This window comes from Chlorocebus sabaeus, chromosome 6 (assembly GCF_047675955.1).
Source record: "Chlorocebus sabaeus isolate Y175 chromosome 6, mChlSab1.0.hap1, whole genome shotgun sequence".
Lineage (NCBI taxonomy): Eukaryota > Metazoa > Chordata > Mammalia > Primates > Cercopithecidae > Chlorocebus > Chlorocebus sabaeus.
The window spans coordinates 26674042-26694271 of record NC_132909.1 but is presented as its reverse complement, the minus strand read 5'-3'; the positions used below and the strand labels follow the sequence as shown (position 1 = coordinate 26694271).

The 20230-nt window shown below is 40.9% G+C and overlaps 1 long non-coding RNA gene across 1 annotated transcript; it reads right to left on the bottom strand.

The window, feature by feature from the left end:
* Positions 1 to 605: 605 nt before the first annotated feature.
* LOC119621730 (uncharacterized) lies at positions 606 to 4206 on the bottom strand. The gene is made up of 4 exons (XR_005238280.2): positions 1777 to 4206; positions 1346 to 1515; positions 801 to 1011; positions 606 to 714 (listed from the first exon to the last, which is right to left on the bottom strand). It is a non-coding gene; the product is annotated as an uncharacterized lncRNA (long non-coding RNA).
* Between the last annotated feature and the right edge of the window lie 16024 nt (positions 4207 to 20230).

Genomic DNA, 20230 nt, shown 5'->3' with positions numbered 1-20230 from the left:
ATAGGGAAAGGAAGAAAGAGGAAGTAAGAGGTGTGAAAAATTCTCCTTGGTCATGATAGAAAGCTGTAGACTCAGCTTGGGCGCACATTTCATTTACAGGAATTTCTTTTTGGGGGGTTATATATCCAGCTTTATTTTTTATGATAATCTTTTTATTTGTATAAATGTATGGGGTGCGTGTACAATCATGTTACATGCATAGATTGTGCAGTGGTGAAGTCAGGGCTTTAGAGGATCCATCACCTAAATAACACGCATAGTACCCAATGAGTAATTTCTCATCATCCACCTCCTTCCATCCCGCCCCCTTCTGAGTCTCCATAGTCTACCATTCCACACTGTGCATCCACATGTACACATTATTTAGCTCCCACATATCAGTGACAACACGCAATATTTGTTTTTTTGGTTTCTGGCTTGTTTCACTTAAGGTAATGACCTCCAGTCCCATCCATATTGCTGCAAAAGAAATGATTTTGGTTTCTTTTATATGGCTTAATAGTATTCCATTGGGTATATGTACCATACTTTTTCTACCCATTTGTTGATGAACACTGGGTTAGACAGTACTACATAAACATAAAAGTGCAGGTATCTTTTTTATTTAATGATTTCTTTTTACAGAAATTTCTTGATAGTTAGCTGTCATAAGATTGAGAGATGGAGTGATGCTGTAGCCTGCAGTTCCATCTATGAGCCTCTGCCCTGGCTGGCCTGAAAAGGAAGATGAGGATTTGGCCAGGCATGGTGGCTCACAACTGTAATCCCAGTACATTGGGAGGCCAAGAGAGGTGGATCACCTGAGGTCGAGAGTTCAAGACCAGCCTGGCCAACATGGTGAAACCTCATCTCTACTAAAACTACAAAAATTAGCTAGGTGTGGTGGCAGGCATCTGTAATCCCAGCTACTCGGGAGGTCAAAACAGGAGAACCACTTGAACCCAGGAGGTGGAAGTTGCAGGTAGCTGAAATCACGCCACTGCACTCCAACCTGGGAGACAGAGCGAGACTCTGTCAAAAAAGAGGAGGAAGAAGAAGAAGAAGAAGAAGAAGAAGAAGAAGAAGAAGAAGAAGAAGAAGAAGAAGAAGAAGAAGAAGAAGAAGAAGAAGAAGAAGAAGAGGAGGAGGAGGAGGAGGAGGAGGAGGAGGAGGAGGAGGAGGAGGAGGAGGAGGAGGAGGAGAGGAAGGAGGAGGAGGAAGGGGGATGAGGAGGAAGAGAGAGGAAGGAGGATGACCCAAGCAGCGGGGGAGGGGTCCTCCCACCATCATAGCCATTGCCGGCCTGAGATGACAGATGCCATTACAGAAGAGACAGAAGAGCTTCCATCTAACCGCCCCCACTGACCTCACCATCCGTGATGCAGATGTACTTGTCATGTCATAAACACTTGGCACCCATTGGCTCTTTCCCAAATGGCCGTCAGAATTGCAGTTTCAACCTCCAGGAGCTCTCCGATGGGCACAGGCTCCACCTACGGGTGGTTTGGAATGGCAAATCCATCACTCTCTCTTTGCCTGTAAAATGCCAAGGAGACTGATCTAAGCAGGTGAGTTCCCACCGATGGCCTGCTGTATACCTGAAGGAACACAGATGGCATTTGCAGGAAGATGACATCTCACCATCCCCATCTGAGCAAAGTCTGCCCATCAAACAACCAAAGGACAGCAAGTCTCCCACATGGTGTAAAACGACTTGCAGTGATTCTCTTCCCCAAGGCCAGCCCCAGCTCTCAGACCTCCAGTCCCAACAAGTCCTTTTATGCAGAGGAGGCTCACCCTGGAACATGGCTCTCCCAAGGGGAGACAGGAACGGATGTTGACTTCATCCCAGCAGCTTCTGACACCATGCCACTGTCTTTCAACTTTCTCCACCAACAGGGTCAGGCTGTTGACTGGCCTCAAGTGCAGTTAGCCTGACACGGCTAGCAGCCTCAAAACAAATTAAATGAGGCAGCGATGCTGTGCAGTGATGTTCCATTATGTCCCCTCTGCTTCCACACGTGATTCACACTATCACTTTTAGAAGGTGAAGCATCTTATTGAATCAACACCTAATCTGCGCACAGTGTCACGGAGGAGGGGCGAGGGGACAGCGGGAGCATTTTCCCTGATCCTTTTCTTTCCTGAAGACCTCGCTGGAGACAGGCTGGGTGAGGGCGAGGATGAATTGTGAGGAACCCTGACCCTGTTTCAGGTAAGCTTCTGATTTACTGTTCACTGTGCTTTCTAACGAATAATTTTTATATAATAATGCCACCAGTAAGCACCAAACCCTTCTTCTTGGGAATGCAATTAAGGGAAAAATTAGCAATAAATTGTTTTCAGCACTTAACCCAGCTCCAAATTTATGGCTGCTGGAATTTATTGTTTCGGGGGCCTGAAAAATGGCGATTAATTTTATCCCATTTCCTGCCATTCACCCTCAAAACTGAAATGTAAATAAGGAACTGTTTTCGGCCTCGAGTTTTCCTGCCTGTTACAAACCTCAAACTACAGCTCTACAGACAGCTACCTCTGAAGGCTCCTGAAGCTTAGAAACAGAGAGGAAAACATCCCTTTATCTGCAAGTGTCTCCTCTACTTCTTCCACCGCTGCAATTGCTGGAAGCTCCACGAGTGCCCTCGGTGCACAGATGTGCTTTACAACAGAGTGACTGTAAATGAGAAAACACTAAGTTAGGCTCTGACGGCCAATGCTGGATGTATCAGTTTGCCCTATAAATAAGCACTGATCACCTCCATTTTATTGAACTCATTTTCCAGGCAAGCAAAGACCACAAGATTCTTCTGCACATTTTCTCTTTACACCCTCTAGTACTGCTGCTACTGTCAGCTCCGACAGATTTATAGCCCATTCATTCATGGGAACAAAAACCCTGCCACGGCTGGTCATGGGACACGCAATAGCAGTTAGTTCAAAAGATAACAGCTGCAATACCTCACCTCTCCATTCAGCACTACAGAGCCAGCACTACTTCGGAGGTAATAAATGCTTCTTGTTGGTGTGCTTTGAGTCATAATCCTGGAATAACTGTGGTCGGCCTCACCCCGGGCCCCACCCCTAGGGAAACCGCTTTCTGCCACTCCCCAACACCCACCCCGCACCTTCACTCCAGCCCCTCTCTGCCAGAAAAGTCGTGGCGGGGAGGCGGTTTGAAGGCAGCCCACTGCGTAACCAAAAAGTAGACCCCGTCTCCTTTTTCCAGTCCACCCAACACAAGCTGGGTTGCTGAACCTTTACAACTCAAGCAATTAGGCAACGCTGAGAAGCTGAGCTTCCTTGTGGTAAGTGGCAATGTGGGTATATGCATTCTCCTTGCAAACTGATCAGAAACAGAGGCTGGGGCATAAGCCCTGTCCCAACAAGAGGAGGCAGCCGGTCTGACTAGTCCACCACCATCTTCAGAGCTTGGACACACACAACCAGCATGTATTAAAAGAATCCATGATTTTTTTTTTTTTAAGTAGTGAATGACCTGTGGAGGAATAGAGGATCTGTTCCACCCGCCTCACTCAGAGCAGGAACAGGTTTAATGCAAGAAGCAATACAGTGGTGAAGCGTTCTGCCTCATTTTGAAGTCAGCCTTTCCACCCACAGGCCTCAGTTTACTCATCTGTAAAATCGGGCTATTAACTCTACCTATTCTACCAACAAATCAGGGATTTGTTGCTAGAATTAAACATGAAAAGTAAATACCTTTAAAAATTTAGCACAATGCCAACAAAGTACTATGTGTTATCAAATAAAGAAATTAATTTAGTTGAAGAAATCAGGTATGCATACAAGAAACTTTAAGAAAGATCACTAGAAGACAAGGTCATTGACGATCAAACTTTAGGGAAATGCCTTCCATTTTTGAAACCCTCCAACAAGACACAGACACCTTGCCCCCACCTCTACCTCCACCAACGCTCTGTGGCCTATATTTTGCAGAGATGTGTTGTTGTCGCTGTTAGTCTGATGTCCCGACAATCAAACTGCAAAGAGAAAAAGGCCAGTCACGCAGAAATCCAAGAGCCTTGCCTCTGGGATCTGCCCACCCTAGCTATGGGTCCAGGTGGGAGATGGGGCATGGAGATATGGCTGGCTCAAGTCAGGTAGTTGAAATGGAAGTTGAGAGCCTCCAGGCTGCAGAAGGCACCAGAGAGAGAGGCCGAAGTCAAACTCCCCATGAAGATGCACAGTTCGGTGGGGAAAGAGAAGGCTGTGAAACGCATAGAACATGACACTGGGCATCAGTTGCTATCAGTGCCTTCCTCCCTAATCAATCAGCTTTTATTGTGATGCCTCTAGCTCCACTCATAAGGCCTCAGCTCATAAGGCCGGAAAGCCGCTTCGGCAGCAGTTTAAAACGTTTCCAGTTTAATAATCCCCGCTAATTGAAAGCAGCTCAGAAAAGGGGATTGGAAGCAAACCAGCACCGTTTATGGCAACAGTGCTGTTCCTAGGAGAAAGAAAATAACCTTTGATGCTGCAGGGGGAACCTGCCTCCCTGTCCCCAAACAAACTAATTCCCACAACTGTCTTCTTTGGCACCAGAGCTGTTTCTTCTTATGTTTTAATTGTAGAATGTTATAGCAGCAGAATTGCTGTGAAACCTGTTTTTAATCTGTGGAAAGTTAACCACCCCCTGCTGCAAAACCTGGATTTTTTTTTTTTCTTCAACCGAGAATTACATTCATTTTTATAATTGTTCTTTCCTTTCAAATTGCCTAATATGACAAATGCTGGACAATCTTACAGTTCATCTGGTAAAGAGTGTCTTTATGAGTTGAGGCTTCAATGCTTTAATGGAGAAATTGCTTGATTTAAGTCAATCATGTCACCTTCACTCTTGCCATCATATTTATTTCAGACGTCTGCTGACCTAACCTGCAGAGTAAAAATAAAAACATGTTTACATTTTTGAGCTGAGATATTTGGTTCAAATGCTGTACGAACAGGTCATAATGAAAAGTAATTTTAGCACATGGCGAAGGTACCATTTAAGTACACTTATGACAGTTTGTACACATACACAATTATTCCAGTATTGTAATTTAAATGGATAAAAGACAGATCTTAGCACAAAACCCTCCATCCTGGTTTCCTGGAACTCCCTGGCAGAGCTACAGTTGGGGCCATGGCTATACAAGAAGGATGTCATGTGTCCGATGTATTCATGTGTCATGAATCAGCCGGGTTCGACCTTCACCCCTTGGATCCATGCAAACCTACCCTAGAAGGTGGATCCAGACACCTAGATCTTTTGCTTTTGTATTTTTGATTTTATTTTTGTGGAAACACAGCGGGTGTATATGTTTATGGGGTATATGAGATATTTTTGGTACAGGCACGTAATGCATGATAATCACATAATGGAAAACCCATCCCCTCAAGTACTTATCTTTTGTGTTACAAACAATCCAGTTATGCTCTTTTAGTTATTTTTAAGTGTACAATTAAATTAGTATTGATAGGTCGGACAAACACAGCCTGGGTGACGTGGTCTGGCTGTGTCCCCACCCAAATCTCATCTTGAATTACAGTTCCCATAATTCCCACATGTTATGGGAGGGACACACTGGGAGACAACTGAATCACAGGGGTGGTTTCCCTTATAGTGTTCTCGTGGTAGTGAATAAGTCTCACAAGATCTGATGGCTTTATAAGGGGAAATCCCTTTCATTTGGCTCTCATTCTCTTCTCTCTTGTCTGCTGCCATGTAAGACGTGCCTTTTGCCTTCCACCATGATTGTGAGGCCTCCCCAGCCATGTGGAACTGTGAATCCATTAAACCTCTTTTTCTTTATAAATTGCCCAGTCTCGGGTATGTCTTTATGAGCAGCATGAAAACAGACTAATACACTGGGCATCCACCTGTGCCACAAGAGGATGGCTTTGTATTGAAAGACATGATATGTAAGTAACAGAGGTGTAAATCTGAGTATTCCTCCTCCCCTCCCAGAAAGACTTGAAACATGGAACAGGAGGGCACTGAGCTTTCTAGGGTGATTGTCAGATGTGTTGATTAGTGAATTAAACAAGGCTGCATTCACAGGAAGGAGATGTCCAGCACTGAGAGGTTCCCCCCCATCCAGGCTGGGGTAGTTCCTTTTGCAGGGAAACAAACCAGCTGGAGTATGCCTGGGAATCAGCAAACAGGACAGTGAGAAGTTTTCCAAGTGTCATAGCTAAACAACAGGGGAAGAAACTGGAGAAGAGAGAACTCTAGGAAATAGGCTTTCTGTCTACAAATCCCCCTGGTTAACCATTCCGGAACCAGCCCTTGCTGCCTGCTGGAGCTGAGATGAAAACTTTGCACAGGAGCTCCCTCATGCCTCACTGCATTTTCAGCTGAAGATAAGCAAGACCATGGTCTTCAGGTGACCGATGAGAAACTGAGACTTTGGGAGGGTCAATGACTCACCCAGGATCATCTGCTATGACATGGTGGAACAAGAGTTCGTACCCAGCATCTTGTTTTGATTCTCCAATGTCACCTGGGGTCAGGAGTTCAAGACCAGCCTGGCCAACGTGGTGAAACCCCACCTCTACTAAAAATACAAAAATTAGCCGGATGTGATGGCTCACGCCTGTAATCCCAGCTGCTCAGGAGGCTGAGGCAGGAGAATCGCTTAAACTCAGGTGGTGAAGGTTGCAGTGAGCCGAGATCATGCCACTACATTCCAGCCTGGGTGACAGAGTGACTTGGTCTCAAAGAAATAAAAGAAAATTGCTCAGGAGACACAGTCAGTAGGAACAAAACCAGAATTGTTTTTAAAATTTAATAGAGCCAGGATCTTGCTATGCTGCCCAGGCTGACCTCAAACTCCCATGCTCAAGCAAGCCACCTACCTCAGCCTCCCAAAGTGCTGGGATTACAGATATGAGCCACCATGCCAGGCAAAAATCAGAATTTTTATACTAGGTAATTTGACTCCATAACTTGTGGTCCCAGCCACTGTGCTGTGCTGCTGCTTCCGTGTGTATATTTATGAACCAGTTTGTCTTGAGGAATTAAGAACACAGGTGTGCCATTCATTGTGTGTAGCAAGAAGCTTGATGCTGTTTTATCACTGAATCATCCCAACAATCCAATGATGTTGAAGTATTTGTCCCACATATCAGAGGGGAGATTGAAGCACAGAAACTTGACCAGACCCTACTGCTAATAAACTCAGAACCGGGATCTGCCTGAGTCCCTCTGTTCTCCCGAGGATGAGGATCTGCTATCTAAGGATGTTCACCAAGGTAGGTCTTGGGCTTAGAAGGTGACCCAGCCCCATCTGCAGCCTCCTTCCCAGCCAAGTCTGGCCTGCAGTCATTTGTCTCCATCAGGCACAGCCATTGTTCTCCAAACTTCCTGGATCCCTCTTCCTAAAACAAACACCTCCAGTTCCAAGGAAACCCTCACTTTGGAGAGAACAGGAAGGCACGGTTTCATCTTTGGCACTTCTCAGGCAATACTTTCTCACTGTCCAAGGGCAAAAATAAGGTGGATATAGCCCAAAAAATGGACATAGTGCTCTCAGAATTTAGCTTGGCTTAGAGAGACCTGGGAATATGTATGCATACACACATATACATGCACACACACACACACACACATGCACACACACACAGAGTTTCCTATGTTCCAAAACAAACCAAACTTTATGCTTTCACCTGGTGCCCTGCAGCCCTGGAGTTTTCTCACTTTCAACCTCAGACCCAAAGAAGAACAAAGAGAAAGGGAAAGAAAATGACTTTCAGTTGAGTCCGTTTGACCCTGATCCATCCAGAGGAGATAATGAGGGCATGACAAATTGGTGGCCAGACAGGGACAATGATAGCACCTAATTCTCTATGTAGAGCCACCCTCCACTCAGGGAACTCTCTGCCAGTCTTTTTTTTTTTTTTTTTTTGAGACAGTCTCACTCCATCGCCCAGGCTAGAGTGCAGTGACGCGATCTCAGCTCACTGCAACCTCCGCCTCCTGGATTCAAGTGTGATTCTCCTGCCTCAGCCTGGGGACTACAGGTGCCCGCCACCATGCCTGGATAATTTTTTTTTTTTTTTTAGTAGAGACGGGGTTTCACCATGTTGACCAGGCTTGTCTCGAACTCCTGACTTCAAGTGGTCCACCTGCCTTGGCCTCCCAAAGTGCTGGGATTACAGGTGTAAGCCACCATGCCTGGCCTCTGCTACAAGTCTTGAAGCTTAGTTTCTCTGTTACACACTATCAAAACACAGAGAACACACACATATTCTAGAAGGTTGACATCATTAAATACCTCTCTTCTTCTGTCATGGTGGCAAAAAGAGAAGGAGGACATGCTTCCCTTTTACTCGGGGCTGCCACAGCAAACAAGAAACAGACGCTCTTCAACATGGGGGAAACCCCCTGCCCGAGGAGCCTCTCGTTGTGGGTCACAGCAGCTAAATTTGGGGCCAGGTGTGGTGAAGCGTTCCTGTAGTCCCAGCTACTTGTGAGGCTGAGGAAGGAGGATCACTTAAGGTGAGAGTTTGAGGCTGCAGTAAGCTGTGATCCAGCCTGGGGGACAGAGCAAGACTGTCTCAAAAAAAAATAAAACAAAATAGAATGTTACAAAATAAGTAAATAAAAATGAGTTTTAGGCTGGGCATGGTGGCTCACATCTGTAATCTCAGCACTTTGGGAAGCCAAGGCAGGCAGATCACTTGAGGTCAGGAGTTCGAGACCAGGCTGGCCAATATGATGAACCTCCATCTCTACCAAAAAAAATACAAAAATTAGCCAGGTGTGGTGGTGCACCCCGGTAGTCCCAGGTACTCAGGAGGCTGAGGCAGGAGAATCTCTTGAACCCGGGAGGCAGAGGTTGCAGTGAACCGAGACTGCAGCACTGCACTCCAGCCTGGGCGACAGAGTGAGATCCTGTATCAAAAAATAATAACAATAATAATAATAATAATGAGTTTTAATAAAATAAGTTAATTTGGCAAAAGAAACCAACTGTCAATCTACACTTTTCCCTCCCCTCTTTGACTGGGCCTGAAATATCTACATAGACATACCACACTCTCTCAGAACACCCTACTGGATAACCCTCTGACCTCCCCCATGTGGGAGAGAAAAAACAGAGAGATCACAAGACAGGTGGAAATATGTAGCCATTCAAGATGCATACATAAATCTGCACAATTAGAGCAAACATCACTTTTTGTGGCAGAGTTAGTGCAAGAAACAGGAGACAAGTGCAAAGATGCTCTAAGTGTGTCCTTCCAAGACATTTCAACTACGAAACTCTGGCAGGTAGTATAAAAGAGAAAAACCTAAAAATCGTGCTTTCGGAGTGAGAAATATGATTGACAAATTTGTAAGTGGAGAACTAGATGACAAGCTCAAGAGATAGTACCAGGACTCGAAGATAAATGCAAATGAGAAAGAAATAAGAAGTGGCAGGTGAGGCGGACAGATCACGAGGTCAGGAGATCGAGACCATCCTGGCTAACACGGTGAAACCCCGTCTCTACTTAAAATACAAAAAATTAGCCGGGAGTGGTGGTGGGCGCCTGTAGTCCCAGCTACTCGGTAGGCTGAGGCAGGAGAATGGCGCGAACCCAGGAGGTGGAGCTTGCAGTGAGCCAAGATGGCGCCACTGCCCTCGAGCCTGGGCGTCAGAGCAAGACTCCGTCTCAAAAAGAAAAAAAGAAAGAAAAGAAATAGCAGGCACTTATCCTGGATGTAACAGTGGCTTAAAAGGAAGGAAAAGAAGAGTGGAAAAGCAATAATTAAGAGGAAAACAAAAATCTTCCTTAGGGCACATGAATAGGGAAGTCTTCAAGGTAGGAAAGGATCTCTGGGAAAAAAATCCTCACCCAGAAGGAACTGATACAGGCTGTGCTTCAACTTCACACAAAATGACAAAAGCCCTATAAGGAACTAAGCACAAAATGTAAATGAGCTGGAAGCGTCTATTGAAAGACTTAGTTGGGGTCAAAAGCAAAATCCAGCTTAGAGCTATTATAAAGGAACACACCTATAATAAAATGTTCCAAAAAGCTTTAAAAATTTATGCATTTATTCATTCAACAAATAAATATTGAGTTTTTTTCCAGTGCCAAATAAAGTGATGGGCAACAACTTACCAGGCAAACACAAACAAAAATAAATTAGAGACGATAATATTAATATTTAACAAGGTAGAGATTAAAGCAAAATGGTCAAAGTGAAGATTTTTCTCTTGATCTTTGCCAGGTATACAGAGAAGAAAAAGAAGATTTGACCAATATTATTAACAAAATTGAATATATAGATATGGTATGTTTACACATATATACATATACATATACAAACCATATACCCAAAGGTCTAATACAGTATTTGAACAAAATACATTTGAGTAGTATTATTAATAAACTTGAATACACACACACACACACACAAACCTTTCAAACCTATACTCAAAAGTCTAATATAGTAGCCACTAACCATGAGTGCCTATTTAAATTTGAATTTTAACTAATTAAAATTAAAGTAAATAATCAGTTCTTCGGACTCACTAGCCATGTTTTCTGAGTCTAATGGGTACTCCATCAGTCAGGGTGGATATATAACATTTCTACCATCGCAGGCAGTTCTGCTGGACCATGCTGCATACAGAAGGCAGTTTTTTAAATGCTGCATAGCATCTACAAAATGTTCCTGTGATATAACATGCACAGAAGAAGGATAAACTTTTTAAAAATGTAATTGAGATCAGTAATTAGAAATCAGGATCTTAGCACAAGGCGTGCTCATTGTTAGTAGCGTGTCACTGTTTCTAGGACCTCTCAGCAGACAGCTGGGAAACACGTGCACACATACACACACACATTAAACAGGCATTAATATTTACTTCTGTAGCTATAGATGATGATAGATGATAGATAGATAGATAGATAGATAGATAGATAGATAGATAGATATTAAAAACCATGAGTTCATCTGCCCCTTTTGATTCCAATTCAGCACAACAAGGTACATTTCTTTTTTAATTTTTTTTAGTTTTAGTTTTTGAGATGGAGTCTCACTCTGTCACCCAGGCTGAAGAGCAGTGGTGCAATCTCGGCTCAATGTAACCTCCGCCTCCTGGGTTCAAGCGATTCTCCCATATCAACCTCCAGAGCAGTGGGACTACAGGCATGTGCCATGATGCCCAGCTAACACCCAGTACATTTCTAACCTCCTCCTTTGCATATGTCCCCAATAGTGAGAATCTCAGTTCCCATTATCCTCAATACGTGGATTCACTTACTCATCCTAGAAGTCACAGAAGGTGGGTTCAAAATTCCAACCCATTACCACTGCAGGAAGGAAACTAACTAGAAGCAACACCAATGAGGAATCTGTATTTGTTTACTACTGGTTGGTTGGTCAGTTAGTTGGTTGGTTAATTGGTTGGTTCCAGGTAGGGCTCCTTGGAGAAATAACTGAACTGGGGCCAGGAAAGTCCAAAATGACCCTGAAACAGCTTTCTGTGTCAGAAATTAAGGAAGCGCTCAAAGACTCATAAGGATTTGTCAAAAGGAGACAAGAACCAGATTGAAGGAATCCCAACTGCCAAATCTAGGACAATTTGAACATCAAAATACATTCTTAGAGGCAGAAGGATCACTTGAGGCCAGGAGTACATATGAGACCAGCCTGGGCAACACAGCAAGACCCCATGGGCAACATAGCAAGACCCCGTCACCACACAAAAAATTTTTTTAATTAGCCAGGCATAGGGGAACACACTAGTAGTCCCAACTGCTCAGGAGGCTGAGGTGGCAGGGTAGCTTGAGTCTGGGAGTTCGAGGCTGCAGTGAGCCTTGATCACACCAGTGCATTTCAGCCAGGGTGATAGAGTGAGACCCTGTTTGTAAAAAATATATATTTTTTTTAATGTAATGATGGTAATGTATTATAACCCATTGAATAAATTAAGAGTTCATGCGTCCATACTGATATAAATAAGTAAATGGTTTTTTAAATTAAGTAAGTGGGGAGAAAAAGCTCTTCCCTACAGTAGCATGCTCATTGATAATATAGAATGAATACTGAGGTTATAAAACCATCAGTGTATGGTAAGACTAGTGGGTGAAAATCTGATGAAGAATATTTACATGGTGCAAAAGTATCTTTCCACAATTAATTACTAGTTACAAAGGAGAAAACAGTAACTTTACAGTGGAGGAGCCAGATACGCACCATGTTAACCAAGTGGTCCGAGTTAGCAGCACCAGTATCGCAAGAAACCAAGTTCTGTGCCACTTCGTAAGATGCACTCAGAAAGGTATGATGTCACTTGTGGGGTATTCCTGTTAGAAGTACATAAACTGAATCTATAAATGAAGAGTCATGAAACACACCCAAATTAGTAACTGTTCCAGATTAACGATGGCTAAAGAGACAGGACAACTGAATGCAATTCTTGATCCTGGGCCAGATACTGCAAGGGAAAAAATAATAACTAGAAAGGACAATATTGGGACAATTGACAAAATTTGAAAATGGATTATGTTTGCTTTGAACAATGGACTGGGAGAATCTCCAAGTTTCTCTTTCCTTTAAAACAAATGGCACAGGGATTGTCCATGCCTTGATGTTTGGAAGAAATTAGCCTTAAAACTTTAATCTAGTGTCTTGTGTTTGGAAGCAGTCCTTTGACAGTCTTTCCAGTTCCTCTATGTTTGTTAGTAGTAGTATCTTTAGATTTTTCAATATTTCTTTTGTTGACAATATTGGCAATCCATATATTTCCAAGAAATTTGCAAATTTAGTTAATAGTACCATATCAATGTCAAATTTCCTGAGTAACTGAGCTGTGGTTATGTAAGAGAATGCCTTCTGTTTATTAGTAGTGCTATCTTTAGGTTTTTCAATATTTCTTTTGTTGGCAGTTTTGGTAGTCCACATATTTCCAAGAAATTTGTAAATTTAGATAATAGTGCCATATCAATGTCAAATTTCCTGATTTGGGTAACTGAGCTGTGGATACATAAGAGATATGCCCTCTGTTTATTAGTAGGAGTATCTTTAGATTTTTCAATATTTGTTTTCTTGACAATTTTGGTAACGCATATATTTCCAAGAAATTTGCAAATTTAGATACTAGTACCATATCAATGTTAAATTTCCTGATTTGGGTAACAGCTGTGGTTACGTAGAACGCCCTCATTCTTAGGAAATAGCAATTAAGTATTTAGAGGTAAAGGGGAATGATGCTTCCAGTCTATTCTCGAATGGTTTAGAAAAAATATTAGTATGCATAATAATGTATACTAAATATTAGCATTTGCATATTAATATATGTACAGAAAGAAAGAGAACATAAATGGGGCAAATTTACACAATTGATACGGGATATGTGGGAGTCCATAAACTGTTCCTATGACTTTACGTAAGATGGAAATAATGACAATAAAAAGTTACTGAAAATTTTAAAATGATTGACAGTTTGATTTTTTTAAGTTGAACTATTAAATAAATTCAAGGATGAATTTCTCAAAACAAATCCCAGTCAAGTCTAATCAAGAGGATAAAAGAAAAAAAAATCATCTCTGCTGTGGCAGAATGGTGTCATCCTTATAAAAGAGTATGATAACTCCATAACAATACTTTTTTAAGTAAATTCCAGACTGTATTTAGATGTCACCCATTTTTCAACTAATGTCCTTTCTCTGAACCAGAATCTTATGCAAGACGCCCCAGTTCATTTAGTCACCGCGTCTCCTCAGTCTCCTCTGATCTGCGACAGTTTCTCAGTCCTGCCTTGGCAGTTTAGAGGAATACTGGCCTGGTATTGTGAAGAACGTCCCTCAATTTCACACCCGCAGTTTTTAAAATCTGAATAAGATTTGCAAATTTCTTGGAAACATATGGGTTTCCAAAACTGTCAATAAAAGAAATATTTAAAAATCTAGGATAATAATACTACTACTAATAAACATAGAAGAAGTGGAAAGACTGTCAAAGGACTGCTTCCAAAAACAAGACACTAGATTAAAGTTTTAAGGGCAATTTCTTCCAAACGTCAAGGAATGAACAATCCATGTGCCATTTGTTTCAGAGGAAAGAGAAACTTGGAGATTCTCCCAGTCCATTGTTCAAAGCAAGCATAATCTTGACATCCAAACTTCCCAAAGATATAACAAAAAATAAAACCTATGAACTAAACTCATTTGTGAATATAGACATAAACATCCCAAATAAAATATTACAACTCAGATCCAACAAGATTAAGATTTTCTTGCCCAAATGCAAAATACCTCAACATTAAAAACATCAATTAACTATAATTCATTTCATCAATAAGTTGAAGAAGGAAAATCACATAGTCGTCTTGATTGATGCTGAAAGGTATGAATTCAATATTTCCTCCTGATGAAAATTCACTAAATTTAAAATAGAAGCATCTGATCTCAAAACAATACAAAATAGCTACCTCAAACTGCAGACACTGTCACACATGACAGCGAAAAACCAGCATCATTTTCATTCAAGTCAGCAATGGGACAAGGGAATCTATTATCACCATTGACAATATTCCGCCTGTTCTAGGCAATTCAATATAACAAAGATGAAAAAAAATGTGTGACTATTGGAAAGATGCGATAATGATTTTTTGTTTTGTTTTGTTTTTTTGTTTTTTGGGGTTTTTGTTTGTTTGTTTGTTTTGCTATTTCTCAACATGCTTGTTGATCTGGAAAACCCACGAGAATTAGCTGGAAATAAAAATTAGAAAAATCAAGAAAGCACAGTCTGGTGGTGATTTACAGAGTAAAGATGATAGATAATAGATAGATACATAGATACATAGATAGATTCATAGATATATAGATACATAGATGATAGGTAGATAGTAGATGGATACATAGATATATAGATAGATAAGATGCTTTCCTGTTTATTCACAATGGCCAGTGAAAACTAACCGTAATTAATAATGCAAAATAATATTATCCAGAAAACAACTGGAAATCTGAATGCACAGAATAAACTAAACATGAAAGGTCATACATTCCTATTAGAAAAACAAAAAATTAGCAGTCTTCAAAGAAGATCTGGATGAATGGAAAGATATATCACATTCTGATAATACTATAAAGATAGCACTTTTTCAATTAATTCACAAATACATTGCGATTTCAATCAAAATCCTTATAGGATGAAAACATTCATAATATTTTTAAGAAACAAAATAAGTATTAGAAGAGGCTTACCCTATCATATATGAAAATAAATTACAGAACCATGCTGTTAAGACAATATGGAACCCACTCAGAAAAGACAGATGTAAAAGAGCATAAATAAAAATTTATCTGAGAAAAAATAATCAAATAATATACTAAAAATATATTGAGTCCATTTATTATTAAAGAAATGTAACGCAATACAAAATAACATTTTTTGGCTTTCAAATGGGCCGACAGTGGAAAAGAGTGTAAAATGCAATTGTTGATGAAGAAGTAGGAAACTATACACCCCCATACACTCTGAATGTGAGGGCAAATTTCTATAACCTTTTTGGAAAGCAACTTGGAACCATGTAAGAAAAACTTTAAAATGTGGCATAAACTTTGATTTAGGAATTTTATGTTTAAAATTAGAAGCAGTTTTCTTTTCTTGTAATGTCCTTGTCTGGCTTTGGTATCAGGGTAAAGCTGGCCTCGTTAAAAGAGTTTGGATTTTCTCCTCTTCAACTTTTTTTTTTTTTTGGAAGGGTTTTTGGAGAACTGGTATTAGTTCTAAATGTTGGACAGAGTTCAACCATGAAGCCATCTGGTCCTGGACTTTTCTTTGTTGGTTGATTTTTTATGACTGCTTCAATCTCCTCTCTCGTTATTGGTCTGATCAGATTTTTCTGTTTCTTCATGATTTCGTCTCAGTAGGTTGTACGTCTCTAGGGATGTATCCATTGCTTCTAAGTTAATCAATTTTTTGGCATATAATTTTTTTTTGAGACAGGCTGGAGTGCAGTGTCACCCAGGCTGGAGTGCAGTGGTGCAATCATGGCTCATTGTAGCCTCAACTTCCTGGGCTCAAGCCTTGGACTACAGATGCATGCCACCATATCCAGCTAATTTTTATTTTTATTATTTGTAGAGGCACAGTCTCACTGTTACCCAGGCTGGCCTTGAACTCCTGAGCTCAAGTGATCTTCCCACCACAGCCTAACGAAGTGCTGGGATTACAGGCATGAATCACCATACCCAGCCAGCATATAATTATTCTAAATAGTCTCTTATGGCTCTTTGTATTTCTGTGGTGTCCGTTGTGATGTCTCCTCTTTTATTTCTGCTCTCTTTCTCTTGGTTAGTCAAGCTAAAGGTTGGTCAACTTGGTTTATCTTTTCAAAAAACTAAAACTAATTTTAATTTTTTTATTTTTATTGCTTTTGCATTGTTTTCTAGTCTCTGTATCATTTATTTCAGTTCTACTATTTATTATTTCTTTGGCTGCTAACATTGGGCTTAGTTTGTTCTTCCTTTTCTATTTCCTTAAGGCATAACAATAAGGTGCTTATTTGCAACTCTTCTTTTTTTGATGTAGGCATTTATTGTTATACACATTCTACTTAGAACTGCTTTGGCTGCATCCCATAAGTTTTGGTATGTTGTATTTCCCTTTTTGTTTCTTTCAAGATATTTTTAAATTTCTCTTCTAATTTCACCATTGACCCAATGTTCAGGGGCATGCTATTTAATTCCCATGTATTTGTGAAATTTCTGAAATTCCTCTTGTAACTAATTTCTAATTTTATAACACTGTGGTCAGAAAAGATACATGACATCATTTCAGCCTTCTTAAATTTGCTAAGATTTGTCTTGTGGCATAACATCTGATCTATCCTGGAGAATGCAGTATGTGCACTTGAGAAGAATGTGGGTTCTGTTGCTATTGGATGAAATCTTCCATGTATTTCTGTTAGATCCACTTGATCTGAAGTGCCTTAGTAATTTTCTGTCTGGATAATTTGTCCGTTATTGAAAGTGGTCTACTGAAGTCCCCTACTATTATCACATTGCAATCTATCTCTCCCTTCAGATTCTTTAATATGTGCTTTATATATTTGGATGCTCTACCATTGATGAATGGATAAGAAAAATGTGGCATGTATACATGATGGAATACTATTCAACCTTAAAAAATATTCTGTCATTTGTAACAACATGGATAGAATGGCAGAACATTACATTAAGTGAAATAAGCCAAATATAGTAAGGCAAATACTGCGTGCTCTCACTTACACATGGATTCTGAAACAATTGAACTCATAGAAGCAGAGAGCAGAATGGTGGTTACCAGAGCCAGGGGTTGTGGGAAATGGGGAGATGATAGTCACAGGGTACAAAGCCTCAGCTAGACAAGAGAAAGAGATTTGTTTTTTTATATTAATTGAACATCATGGTAAATATAGCTAATAATTGAGCTCTGTGCATTTCAATATAACTAAAAGAGTACATTTCCAATATTCTTATCACAAAAAATGTTAAATATTTGAGATGATAGATATGTTAATTAGCTTAATTTAATCTTTCCACCTTGTAATCGAAAATCATAACACCGCTTTGTAACCCAAGAAATAATACAACTGTAATTTGTCAATACATAACAAAAGTAATTTTTTAAATAAAATAAAATTAGAAGCAACCATCCACTTGACCTCATGGAATACTATGCAACCATTTAAAATTGCATCCTTGAAGGATATACTATTAAGTGGAGAGATGCTCACCATACATTAAGTGAAAATGCATGTTAGTGATTTTGCATGGGAGGATCCCAGGTTTATAAAGGAGCAGGCATCCCGAGAAGATGGTTAGTGTAAACAGACAGAGACTCAGAAGGAGGGCCCATCTGTTTCCCTGTAGGTGTAGTGTCTCTGTCATCAGTCAGCCATGTTGCTGTTAACCTTCCCCTCCTTAACTTCTTTTTCTGTTTGTTTTTTTGTTGTTGTTTTTTTGGTTTTTTTTTGTTTTGAGATGGAGTCTTGCTCTGTCTTCCGGACTGGAGTGCAGTGGCACGATCTCGGCTCACTGCCATCTCCACCACCCAGGTTTAAGTGATTCTTCTGCCTCAATCTCCTGAGTAGCTGGGACTTCAGATGTGCACCACCACACCCGGCTAATTTTTGTATTTTTATAGAGACATGGTTTTGCCATGTTGGCTGGGCTTGTCTCAAACTCCTGACCTCGGGTGATCTGCCTGCCTGAGCCTCCCAAAGTGCTGGGATTACAGGTGTGAGCCACTGCACCTGACCCCTCCTTAGCTTTATCCCTTGCATTAGAGGGTCAGCTTCTGGAAGGCAGGGTTGTCATTCATTCACTCACTCATTCATTAATTCACTATGTGAGTCAGGCAAGGAAGTAAACAAAGACCACCCAAATGAGAATAAGCAAACATTATTTATTTAGAGCTTGCTACGTCAAGAGAATCAGCAACCATCACTCACATTTGGCAGAGACTCGAAGGCAGGCAGAGGGGTGGGAAAAATTTACGGTGGAAAAAAAGAAGGCTTCCAGTGTGCCCTGTTGGCAGAGGAAAGTGTAGGCAGCTAACTAGAAGCAGGGCATCCTATGTGATGGTTTAAGTGGGCATATTTGGCTTTCTCTGCATGGTGCTAAGTTAGAAACAGGGACAAAAATTAGAGACACTGTCCCTAATTCACCAAGTCCCAGCCATTTAAGACCAAATGATACGAGGGTTGTTATTTGTCATCCTGGATGGTTGCTAAAGATGGGAGTTTGACTTCTTAAGTTCTTTGCTGCCAATCGTAAGCTCAGAGTTCTATCTTACATATGGTCTGGTTATTGTCTGTATATTTTGTCTCTTGTAAGCACTTTGAAAAACACAGACTCACAAAGGTACCTGAAACCCATTGCCTGCCCTCAGGGAGATTACGGTCAAACAGAAAAGACATCCTATTATTTTGGAATGTCCTGGTGACTTGTCCATGTTCAACAGTAGGGCGGTCTACCTGGCACTATAAGAGCACATTGCACTTGAGCTAAAAGCCACACCCCAGCACCATGGCCTGCAAGACCCCTGAAGACTTGGCTCTTATGAGCCCCTTTTATGTCATTTCTCACTACTCCTCCCCTCACTTGTTCCTCTGCAGGTCGCAATCATGGTCCTGCCGGGGAAAAACCACCCCCTTAGATGCAAGGAATGAGGGTATTCAGTGCCTACAGAGCATTTTTATCTCCATGTGCCAGCAATTCTAAGCAATGTGCGTGATTTAAAAAAAAAAAAATACTCCTTTCAAATCTATTGTTGGTTTAGGTTCTAAGCAACTACTCCCATTACTTTGAGTTTTAGTAATAGAGATTCAAGCTTCAAATTAGCACATTTTTATTACTTACATTTTAATACACATTGATTTCTACATGGAACTTAATTCAAATAACTCCTAGTTGTAGATGTGTCCCTGAGACACACATACTCAACCATATGCATTTGTTTAAAGAGTAAACTTATAGCAGCTCAGAATTGCTGAAGTTCACTTTGGGCACAGTCCCTGTCCCCAGGCTCTGTGGAACTACACATCCCTGCATTTAAACAGTAGATTCAAAACAAACAATGACAGCACCGTGATTGCAAAAGCAAAGAAACAGAACTGAGATGACTTCTGTCATCCCAAGTGATTGTGTGGAAGTTCATTCATGTTTAAAATTTAAAACAGAAGGAACTAAACAGTGTTACCTTTTTGTTTGATAAGTGCAAATTTTAGTTCATGCATGATTTATTGAATTTTAATAGTGTCTTCAAGATTGAAATTTGTTAGTTTCAATTGTTAATTGAAAACTAAAAGAGAATCCAAAAAGTTAAATTATACAGCAATGGAGCCATTTAGTACTTTTTATGCTGGTGTGATGTGATCAATGAGGTTAATCAGTCACAAAAAACATTTGCAAACAACCAAAATCTCCCTTGAACAATGTATAGTGAAGCACCAAGCTTTAAAACTGTTCCTTGAAGTTGCATGCTCAGAAATGGGGGAGAAAGTCAGGGCGTGGTGGCTCACACCTGTAATCTTAGCACTTTGGGAGACCAAGGCAGGGGGATCACTTGAGGTCAGAAGTTCAAGACCAGCCTGGCCAACATGGTGAAACCCCGTTTCTATTAAAAACACAAAAATTAGTTGGGTGTGGTGGTGTGCTCCTGTGATCCCAGCTACTCAGGAGGCTGAGGCAGGAGAATCTCTTGGACCCGGGAGGCGGACCTTGCAGTGAGCTAAGATCGTGCCACTGCACTCCAGCATGG